The following is a 10868-nucleotide window of genomic DNA, read 5'->3' as shown; positions in this document are numbered from 1 at the left end:
TATTTGCATATATTTGCATATATATTTGCGTGTATATGCAACAACGCTTAAGTTGCAGCCCTTGGCATGTGCTGAGAGTATCACCGTGGCCTCTGGGGCTTTCAAAGTTGAGTAACCCTGCAGTAGAGCTCATGCAGAGGCCCTAAATTCAGTCCCACCTGCCAATGACAAGTATGTTACACCAATAGTTTGTTGACATCCAGGGGACTATGTGTGTGTGTTTAGTCACTCATTTGAAGTTGCTTACAGAATTTGTCCTTTACTGAGCTAAAGCCTGGATGGACACTTATTTTTCCCCTCATACTAATCAGACCCCAATAATTATTTTGAAGTATATTTTTGGCTTAAGTACATTATTTTACTACTGGGCTACGTCTAGACTGGCATGACTTTCCGCAAATGCTTTTAACGGAAAAGTTTTTCTGTTAAAAGCATTTGCAGAAAAGAGCGTCTAGATTGGCACAGAAGCTTTTCTGCAAAAGCACTTTTTGCGGAAAAGCGTCCGTGCCAATCTAGATGCAGTTTTGCGCAAGAAAGCCCCGATCGCCATTTTCGCCATCGTAGCCAGACAGGAACCCCCCCTTGTAACATCCATTTTTGCTTGCCTGGAGCATAAAGGGCACACAGAGCAGAAGGCCCAGGCTGTGTGACCGTGAATGGCTGTAAACAGAGATACGCCAATTGCTGACCAAGAGGCTGCCAAGGAGTGCCCTTGACTCAAACCCATATTGATACGAACACACATCCATCTGCGGGGGGAGGAATCTCTCGCCCAGTAAAAAAATGTCTAGTGCTCACAATTTAGTTATCTCTCCTGCAAGTGTAAATTAACTTGAAACTTGCTTGTAAGAACTGGCGCCACAAAACGGACCAGTACAATTCGGCATCTTAGATAAGAAAGAGAATACGGGCCCCCAGGGTTATAAAGATAGGTCCAGCAGCGCATTTTCTCTGAGTGTCAATCTACCATCTATCTGCTGGTCGGGTTTGGTGTTTGATCTCCCGAGGTTCCAAGAGGACGCCCACCTCGTATTCGTCTTTCCTAAGAATTGAGAGACCGGCCCTGGCCTGACACGCTGGAGTCGAGAGGCACAGAAAGGGGTAAAAATTGTACCTGGATGTGGTCCTTTGCTTAAGTGTATATATATACATAGACTTAGAGCTCTTTAAAGATTAAGCTGTCACTTGGTACCATTATTTCTATTTTCTATCTTTATTTACTTTGTAACCATTTTTAAAATCTGTATTTGTTAGCATTTAAGAAATAGAGCAATAGCCATTGTAACCATATGCTTTTATAAGTCTTTTAATAAACCTGTAACTGTTTAAGCTTTAACCTGACTCCTTCAGTTGCTGTAATAGAACCAAGCACAATTTAAAAGAACTTCAGCCGGTCATAAAGGGACAGACATAGGGAGAGCTTAGGCGTTTGGATCTGTGTCACTCCCAGGTGACAAGATCCGTTGGGGCACCTTTCCAGCCTTTCCCAGGCTGCCCGCTGCGAAGGAACTTTGTGTTCTAGCAGTTAAAATCTAAGGTGTAATAAGCTCTTCCTATATAACGGGGCGTCTGTTGGCCTGCTGGCCACCCTCTGCGACGGGACCCCGGTCCTAGCAGTAAAGACACGGACGTTAAACCTTTTCTCGGAAGCATACACACACATACTGCCCTGACCGTCGGCTGACAGCCATCGGGGCTTTTTTGCGCAAAACAGTTTTTAGCTGTCTATACTGGCCCTCTTACGCAAAAACATTTCCGGAAAAGGGCTTTTGCCCGAATGGGAACGTCAAAGCATTTGCGCAAGAAGCACTGATTTCGGACAATAGAACGTCAGTGCTTTTGCGCAAAATCAAGTGGCCAGTCTAGACGCAGCCCTGGAGTAGTGTTTTGGGTAACTCCTTTTCACAGCTAAACTTAACCTTAAACTTAACCTTAAACTTAACCTTAAACTTAACCTGCAATGCTGAAGTTGAGAAGTTCACATAGTACGACACCTTTAACAAAGCAGCCTCCTGAAGAAAATGCTCATGTCTCTATGTGATTTATCTGTGAATAGGAATGTTCCCTAGACACTTCTTCCTAATCTAAATGTCGCTGCAGATGTTCAGGAGGTGCAAGGGATTTTGTGTTTTTTCCTGCTCTTGCATAAACAAATATTGCTCTTAACCCTCTTAAAATAAGGGATAAGGGATCTTTCGGAAAAGGCTTTATTTTCCAAAAGATCCGCGTCTAGACAAAGCTCCGTGCCAAAAAAAAGCGGCAGCCATTTTATGCTAATGAAGCGGGGGAGATTTAAATCCCCGCTTCATTAGCAATTGTGATATGTCTAATTTGCATCCCTTTTACGAAAAAGGGATACAATCTAGACGTAGCCATGGTGTCTGAGCTTTTGATGTTTTATGCATAATGTTCAATGTTTAATCGTGTTTAAATCTGATTCCCATGTTCCTGTTTTATTCTGAATTTGCTTGACAAGGTAAAAAGAGAAAACATTTTTCTTGGAATGTTTTGAAACTCTCATTAATAAAACGGGAAGGACCCTCTAGTTCAATATATTTTTAAAAAAAATCTTATAAACAGCTTCTTTACACAGACTATTTTAGCACATCTATTAACCTGTAAACCCATACAAGTTCATGTGGCATCATTGTCCATTATATAGATCTATCTTTTTTATAGATCTATCCTTCTGCTAAATTTTCATATTATGCCTTTGTTCAAAAAATGCAGCATGTGTGCCTGGATTCTACGCATTTATATTGGAGCGGGGATTTTTATTTTTTTTCTAAGTGCATAAATGTTATCCAAGTAAAAGTATGGCTGATTTAAGAAATATGATGTAGGTTTGGAAAAACAGCATTTGAAAATATTTGAACATTTTTGTTTCTCGGCTATCTGTTTTTTAAATATAAAGATATAAACAAGATCCCATCTTCTCTTTGGGGGCTTTAAAGATCCCTTTAGAGGCATTTGCCCAATGTTTTTGTTCATGAATCTAATACCATGTACAATTCTCCCCAACACACAGCTCAGAGCCTCTCTCTGTGAGGATACATCTACACTGCAGTTCTATTTTGGAGCATGCCTGTTATTTCAAAATATTTTGACGACCCTGTAAACCGCATTCCATGAGGCATAAGGGATGTTTCGGAATAGTGGGTTATTTCAAAATAAGTGCTGTGTAGACAGCACCAAATTTTGAAATAAGCTATTTTGAAATTAACACAAAATAAGCTACGCAATTTGTGTAGCTCAAATTGCGTAACATGTTTTGAGCTCTGGGTGCAGTGTAGACAAACCCCTACTGTATATCTATCTTCCTATATTGTTAGCCACAAGATAGGCCCCATAGAGACTCTCTCAAATTACTGTCCACTGTGGGTTTCATGATGTTCTGTTTTTTCTCTCTCCTCTAGGTCCCAGGCCTGCAAAAACATGTGCAAATTTGAGATTTTAGTGTGAATCTTGTGATTAAAGCCCCAGCTGCTATGATCAAGAGACTGCAAGAGAGTCTCAGCCTTCCTTTTTTTTAAAAAAGGAAGTTTCTAGCCCTTCTAGTTGCAGAGAAAAGCTTGAAACAGTTAAATGAGTGCACCATGAAACTGAGAAACAAGGACTGGGGGAAACCTGACATGTATTATTTTGAAAAAATCTCATGATTTTTTAAACCAGACTCATGGTCGTTATGGCTTGACTCATAAGTGCTGAAAGCTTGACAATATTGATTTGCTCATATTAGCAGTCCCTATTACAGGGGAACTATTTTATGAGTATATTAGATTTACCCGGTGTTGCTCAGATCCTGAACTCAAATGATGTTTTTTTTTAAATGAAATAAAAATGTAGATGCTTCATTTAAATCATTGCTCTGTGGGGGGGGGGGGGGGCTGGGGATGAGGAGTTCAGTATGCAGGCTGTCCCAGGGAGATAGGACTACCCAGCCCTCTCTCACAGCAGCAGCTTGAGAAATGCCTCTCCATGGCCACTGCAGCTCCAATGGGCACAGGTGGGGGAAGAGTACTTCTCTCCTGGCTGGGGCATGTCCAAGTTCATCTGTCCATTCACTCCACCACTCAGATTGAGGAATGCAGCAAACTACACTTTCCCCTCACTTCCTGATGAAGGGGAACAGCCAGCAATATTCCTATACACATTGGGAGGGGGGAGCTTAATCTCCCTCCCCTAAAAGGTGCCTGTGTGGTGGGAGACTTGAGGCTGGGGCAGTCCCAGATGGAGGGGGGGCATGCCCCCAGCTAGCCCTCTTCACCTGCCTGGTGATTCATTCGTTTTTCTATATGGTTTTATGAGAAGCAATCCCACTCCAGGCACATCCCATTTTCCTGGCACAACCTTGCCTTGCTTTAAGTTATGATAAGAGGAAGCTTCACGCTGAACTTGGTGGTCCTCGCTCTTACTTTTTAGGAGGAGCTCTTGAGTAGACAGACAGATGGACAGACAAACCCTCTCAAATATGTAGTAGATTTACACCACATGCTTGAGTGTTTGCAGAATCAGGATCTCAGAAAATCTCGGAGGTAGAGACTGTCTTCATTTGTGTTTTGTACAGTGCTGAGCATTGGTATTATGTCCTTGGGCAAACTTCTCCTTCCTTAAATTGTGTGCTGTGTGCCATTTGGTGTAGTTAGCTGCATCTCACAGATGGGTATGTCAATACATTTGTGATCATAGGACTAGTCCCTAGTCTTGAGGCTGCTCCAGAAGTGTACAGTGAGTAGGTACAGAAGCTCCTAGGAGAATTCTCCTAGCAGAGAGCTAGGATTAATGACTGTGTTGCATCCTCCTGCATAGGGGCATGAGATCTGCCAATGCTCTGTGGCAAAATAGCTCATAGGCAGCCAGGTGATTTATACTATAACCCATACTGGCATCTCAAACAGCAGACACTGGAATCGGTAAAGGTAGATTAATGTCATGTTTGCCCCTCCTCTTTTGCAGCATCTCCTTGCAGCATCACACTGGACCCTGTTCCATTTTCTTTCTCCTTACGGAACACACCTGGGACAGCATACTAATCTTCTGGCTCAGAAGAACTATTATGTGGGATTCCCTTTATACGCCAGCTATGTAGTCAGAGGTGGCTTAAGATTTATTGGGGCCCAGGAGCACAAGAAACATTTGGGCCTCCCCACACACACATACACACACTCCCCTCACTATCAGGCCCTTCCCCTGGTCCTCCTCTTCCCCTGAGACCCTCCCTCTGACCAGGCCAGAAGCTGGAGTAAAGTCATGGTAAGAGGCACTCTGAGGGTATGTCTACACTACAAAGTTAATTCGAACTAACGGACGTGGAACGAGGTGTACAGATAGTTCGGAATGGCTTGCTAGTTTGAACTATCTAGCCCGTGCCACGTGTAGCCGCGCGGCACGGGGTTCGAACAAGCCGGCATTTAAAAATGGCGCCGGCCGGCTTATGCAAATGAAGCCCGGGAAATTCAAATCCCGGGCTTCATTTGCAAGTGCGGTATGCCTACATTACCCCGCTAGTTCGAACTAGCGGGGTAGTGTAGACATACCCTGTTATAGTTCTAGCCTTCACAGCCTCCTGCAGCAAGGAGTTCCACAGGTTGACTATTGGCTTTGTGAAGAAGAACTTTCTGTTATTAGTTTGAAGCCTGCTACCCATTCATTTCATTTGGTGTCCTCTAGTCCTTCTATTATGGGAACTAATGAAGAACTTTTCTTTATGCACCCTCTCCACACCACTCATGCTTTTATAGACCTCTATCATATCCCCCCTCCGTCTCCTCTTTTCTAAGCTAGAAAGTCCCAGTTTCTCTAGCCTCTCTTCATATGGACCTGTTCCAAACCCCTAATCATTTTAGTTGCCCTCCCCTCTCCCACCCTCTCTCTTCCCCTCTCCCACCTCCTTTTCCCAGTCTCCCCGAGTTTTGTTCAATAAAGAAAGTTTCTATTTTTGTCCTTTATTTTGTACATCAGGAAGGGGGGCTAGGGAGGGGTAAGTGGAAGTAGGTGAGGGAGGAATGGGGTACAAGCCCCCGATGGGGAGGACTGGGATGGCTCTGCGGGCTCCTCGGGGTGGAAACTCTCCTGCAGCCCCCCGATTGACCCCCCCGGATGGCAACCTGCGGCAAGTGCAGCCGGGCTGATGGCCGAGTGCTATGATGTGCCAAGTGTGGGCACTCAGGGCACTCCAAGCCAGGACTGCTTTGCAAGCGGGGAACCCCTGAGAACTGTCTGTCCGGGGTGGGGGTTGGGTCCCTTTAAGCACAGCCCTCGGCTAGCCTGAGACAGCATCTCCACGCTCTAAGTCCTAATCTGATGCCCTGCCGGCACTGCTTCCGGCCATCCTTAACCTCAGTTCAGGGTCCACTCAATGTGGACACACTAGTTCGAATTAGCAAAATGCTAATTCGAACTAGTTTTTAGGTCCAGATGCACTAATTCGAATTAGCTTAGTTCAAATTAACTAATTCAAATTAAGTTAGTTCGAATTAGTGCTGTAGTGTAGACATGCCCAGGGGGTCTGAGCTACTGTAGGGAACCCTGGATCTTCCACCTGCCCTTGATGGCATGCACTAGGGGCAGGAACATAGGCCAGGGTTTGCTCTTGGGACCACTGACAGATTCCAGCTTCTGTTCTGATCAGCAGATGGGGACTTTCCACTTTGAGGATAAGAGGAGGAGCAGTTGCGTGGGGCCACAGTTCAGGTGGAAGTGGCTCCATCACTTTAACGCAAGTTCCAGCACTTCTGCAAGGGCCCCCACATTAGCCATGGCCCCTGGGTACAGGCCCATGGACCTGTCCGTTAATTGGCGACTGAATGTGGTTGTAGAAAAGAACTACATAAGAGTTAAAAGACCTGAGGCACTCCTATCTCCTTTAGGGTTTTGTGTTGCCTCAGCTGCACTGCTTGCAGACAGTAGGGATAAAGGGGCAGGCTAAGACATAAAACTGAGATGTCTCGCATCGCTATACATGCGGAGCATTACCACTAAGCAAGTTTGTGTATTGTCTTGCAATGCAAATCTGTCTTGTTTATATTCAGAGAAGTGGAAAGTGGGGTGAATCTGTTGCAAACACAAATTATTCTGTGTGTAACTGGGGTGCTATTTATATGTCCATAATAAATATATCTCTAGATGCACTGATTATGCCTTTATATTTTAACTTGAGCCTTCAGAAATATTTAAATATCCATATAAAGAGAAGGCAGGGCTAGGCAGTGGGTGCATTAAGTTGGAAATATTTAGAATTGCAGTTATATATAGTAAATAGAAACTTACTTCAAACTCTCTTGCTCGCTCGCTTATAATTTGCCCCTTTAAGATGCGTGGCATGTTTGAAGGGTTTTGCATATTTCTTTTCACATACATATCCCTACAATTTTTAATTTATGAACTTTGGCTAGCAATCTGATTTATTAAATCATGTAATATGACTACCCCCAAAGTACCTCATGAATATAACAATGAATAAAATAACTTCATGAATACAAATATGCCTTTCACTAGCACAGTAGTTTCAAATGGTCTGAAAAAGTATTGTATTGAGATGTTACAGCTCTTGGGAGAAGAAATGTAAGATGTGGAACTGCGACAGTTTAAAGAACATGCAACAGCAAACAAAAGTTGTGAACTTTTACTAACATTATGCACATTATCTTACTGAAATCAGTGGGCCTATTCACAGGAATATAGTCAAGAACAGGTGTAACTTTTTGCAGTATCATGACCAGGATGAGGAATTTAATGATGCTACTTGACGGTTTAAAAAGGCAGGGGTTTTTTTTTATTTATTTTTTGGTTGGAGTTTACACATTTGGTCTGAAATGGACAGAATTTTTTCTAGCTGAGCTGGTTGTGATGAGTGGGAGTTATGTGACTCTGCAGGTGCCAGTTGTGTACACAGTATAAAAATAATTTCTCCAACTGCATGCCTAAAATGTGTATTGGATAGGGATATTAAATTTCAATTAATTGGCTAATCAAATAGTTGATGCAATTAGCTTTCTATGCCATCGATTAGTGGATATGGGCACCTCTGCCTTTGAAGTGTAGCAACAGCCCGAGAGCTACTGCTACACTTCAAAAGTAAAGCGCTGCAGGGAGCATTGACCAGCAGGGCAATCCCCCACTGGCCCTATGCTCCCCGCAGCGTTTCAAAGCGGCAGCGCTGCAAGGAGCCCGGAGTCAGCTGGGAACGCCCATGCTGATCCTGGGCTCTGTGCAGCACTTCCACTTTGAAATGCCGCAGGGAACCCGATATCAGGCTCTGGAGTCCCCAGTTGATCCCGGGCTCCATGTGGCACTGCCTCTTTGAAATGCTGCGTGCAGCTTGAGGATTCCCCAGCTGGCTCCGGGCTGCATGCGATGTTTCAAAGAGGCAATGCATTTCAAGGGTATTATAAGTGAACATGATAAAAAAGATTAACTGAAGTAATGGTTAGGAACTAACATAGTATGAAGCCCCATTGTTTTAGGTACTGTACAAAGACTAAGAGACAGTCCCTGCCCAGAGCAGCTTACAATTTGAATAAGCAAGACTGATACATTATAGGGAAATGGTATATAATGCACAGGCAAGGGTTCAGTGCAGTGGCAGCAAACTTAAAGTTAGTTCTGTGGTTTTGTTTGTGGTTTCAATCCTTTCAGTGTGGCTATGGTGGTGGGTGGGAAGAATTAGCTAGATGAAACGACAAAAGAAGGGAATGGCTGGAAGAGATTAGAGACAGTGAAGAAGAGGGTGGCAGAGATTGGTGTAAATAGTGAATCAATCAAGGGGATGAAGTGTCATAACTGAAAACGACTGATGATAACAATAATTTGCACATTGTGGTATCTCCCAACCAAAGATGTCATAATGTTTTCAAACTTGCAACATCTCTGTGAGGTAGGTATAGATTGGTTTGTCCATTTCATATATGACATAGAAAGAATAAAGGTGAGATTCACAGAAGGATCCATCAAGTTCTATTGTGGCACTGTAGAACAGTGAAAGGAAAGGGGGGGGGGGAAATACCACATAGCCTTCCACTACAGCGTTCCAACTCTCACTCTTTTAAAAGTCACAAGACTTGTGATACTGGATTTTTTTCTTCTGAAAGCCCTAGATCTTAGAGCGAAGTGAATGTACCATAATCTCAGTTTACATTGTGTTTATCGTAGCCTAGCCCAAGTGGTTGTGAAGGTATTTTTAAAATGTGAACCCCAGAAACTCAAAAGCCAGAAGGAAAATTTAAAAAAATCCAAAAATGTATTATTTTCTAAAACCCTGACTTGTGATTTGTGAACATTTTAACCCCATTTATTAATGTGACAAAATACCTTATATATATAAACTGTCTCTGTTGTTCTCTAGCTACCATTTGCTACTGTCTGCAATTGAGTGATTACATATAGACTTCCCTGCTACTAACTAAGCACTGGAAAATTTACTCCTACAGTGCTTGTGAGGTTTACCCCAAAATAAAGGGAAATGAGCCATGCCATTTCAATACACCTTACCAATTTAATGAGACGATAGGGAGGAAGGAAGGTGAGAGAAGGATGGATCTGTGTTATAGATGCTGGACTAAGTAAATCTAGTGTAGTTCTCAGGTCTGCCACAGACTTTCTGAACGATCTTGAGCAAATCACAGAATCTCTCTGTGCCTCTGCTTCTTATATATAAAATGAAGATAGTTCTTCGTGTCCTCCCAAGGGGCTTGAGGATACATTAATTAATGATTGTTAGCCATTCATTTGGGAGCAATATAAAGGTATATCTACACTGCACACTTATTTCGAAATAAGCTATTCCGGAAGAAATACTCCAAAATAGCTTATTTTGAAATAGGCACATCTACACTACAAGGAAGCCTTGAAATTAGTCTGAGTTGGGCTTCCCTAATGGGGACATGGTACCTCATTTTAGAGCCCCAGAAGGCACTGGGGAGTAATTATTTTGAATGGCTCCGGGGAAAAGCTATTTGGAAATAGCAGCAGTGAAGCATCTACACTACTGCTATTCCGAAATAGGCATTATTCCTCATGGAATAAGGTTTACAGAAGTTGGAATAAGCCATCTGTTATTTCAAATGTATTTTGAAATAATGGATTGCTGTGTAAACACTTACATTGTTATTTTGAAATAATATCAGTTATTACAAAATAACTGTGCTGTATAGATGCACCCTACGTATATAGAGAGAACCAGAAGGACACTATTCGAAGGAAAAGAGTTAATGATGGCTCCTGCATGCCAGCCTTTGAGATTAAAAAGGAATTAAACTGAACAGTTGGTGTAGGAATAAAGAGATTTTTTGATGCCTTCAGTGGCAGCTGAACTACATATACAGTACCATACTGTGTGTGTGTCATTCAAATGTCAGTCAAACAAGCTATTCTGACATTCTACCATTATTGAGCAAAATAAATATGTATTCTAGAGATAAATATCCACATCTCTTACAAATCTGAGGGCCAGATTATAGAGAATTTATTCATCCTGTTAAGCACTTATTCCTGCAAGTAGTTTTACTTTATCCAATTGAACTAATCACATTAGTGCTCACCAATGAGTGTAAATACTTCACAGTCTGGCCCTAAAGCAGAATAAGACATCATGTTTCTGCCTGGGTAACTTATCTACTTGTATGGCCTGTTACCATAGTATCTGAGCTCCTCCAAGACTTTAGTTAGTTATCCTCACAACTCTCCAGTGGAGAAGGGAAGTGTTATTAGTTCCACTCACAGTGTACTGGCATAGAGACTTACCCAAGATCACACATGTAATACTGTGGCAAAGCAGGGAATTTGAGATCATGTCTACACTAGGAAATTATTTCAACATAACTTATTTCAAAATAATAACTCACAAAATAGCTATTTCAAAATAGCGTGTC

Source organism: Pelodiscus sinensis, chromosome 1, assembly GCF_049634645.1.
Source record: "Pelodiscus sinensis isolate JC-2024 chromosome 1, ASM4963464v1, whole genome shotgun sequence".
Taxonomy (NCBI): Eukaryota; Metazoa; Chordata; order Testudines; family Trionychidae; genus Pelodiscus; species Pelodiscus sinensis.
Note: the sequence above shows the minus strand (reverse complement) of the source record.